Source organism: Rousettus aegyptiacus, unplaced genomic scaffold, assembly GCF_014176215.1.
Source record: "Rousettus aegyptiacus isolate mRouAeg1 unplaced genomic scaffold, mRouAeg1.p scaffold_m13_p_3, whole genome shotgun sequence".
Classification (NCBI taxonomy): domain Eukaryota; kingdom Metazoa; phylum Chordata; class Mammalia; order Chiroptera; family Pteropodidae; genus Rousettus; species Rousettus aegyptiacus.
In genome coordinates this window covers 45,736,578-45,737,705 of record NW_023416306.1, presented here as the reverse complement: position 1 = coordinate 45,737,705, position 1,128 = coordinate 45,736,578, and the positions used below count along the sequence as shown (strand labels likewise).

General features: G+C 35.5%; 1 pseudogene; it reads right to left on the bottom strand.

Moving 5' to 3' along the window:
• Positions 1–439: 439 nt before the first annotated feature.
• On the bottom strand, positions 440–558 carry LOC118600932 (annotated as a pseudogene).
• Between the last annotated feature and the right edge of the window lie 570 nt (positions 559–1,128).

Sequence of the window (1,128 nt, the reverse complement as noted above, 5' to 3'; positions counted from 1 at the left end):
TTAAACCTAGGGCTTCCTGTAAATATTTAGAGATTCAGGTATACATTTATTAGTTTTTAAATAGTAACTAATCCTTATTTCAGAGTAATACATGTCCATGTTTTAAAAAGTCAAATAGCACTCCCTAATTTATAACTGGAAACACTAGTCCCCAAACCCGAATGAAGCTCTTCAGATGTAACCACTTCCAAATCTGGCATGGGCTTCCTCTGGCATGTGCCTCTGTGTTTTTAAATAATCTTCTATTATTAGAGTTATAGATTTATCAACTTTAGATATAATCTATTGATTTCCTAATTTACAAGATGAAAATCTAGCACATCTCTGATTTCCCTCTCCATTCCATCTATGTTTAGCAGTTATTTAAAAATTTCTGATTAAAAAATAAATCAGCAATCAAATTATTTTCTTTTAATTTTTATTTATTTATTTATTTTAAAGCCTACAGCACCCAGTCTTCCTAGGTGGTCTCCCATCCAAGTACTAACCAGGCCTGACCCTGCTTGGTTTCCAAGATCAGATGAGATCGGGTGTGTTCAGGATAGCATGGCTGTAGCCAGCAATTAAATTATTAAAGCATGTAAATATTCTTCTTTGATGCTGAGTCAAGTGATATGATTTCATTTCCCTTCTTTTTCAAAATTTTCTTGTCCTTTGTAGTTAATAATTGCCTTATATTTTTTATTTCCTTAGTTGTCCAGGTAATGTTAATTCTTTTCAAACTCACCAACAAAACGTACTCTTCCTCCAGCACTGTTTGCCATATTCATCAAGTTTTCTACAGGTTTAATATTGTTCCTGGTTAGGTCTCCCTTGGAGCCCCAGCCTCCTGCTCCACACTGGCCAGACATCAATCAGGGGACACCCTTCACAGGATTCCCTCTATCTTGGGTTGGATTCTCCTGTTTCCTAACCTTGGGTATTTTTCTTACATGAATAACTCACTCGTTTTGATAGAATACTTTCTGAGAAGGCGTGTATAAGGTGTAAAGAATGTTGTGCAAAGAGTATTCTACCCTTGTACTTAGTTTGTAGTTTGGCTTGGTATAGATTTTTCATTCAGAATTTTAAAGGCATTACTCCTTTGATATCTAGCTTCCAGTGTTGCATTTGGGAAGTCTGATGCCA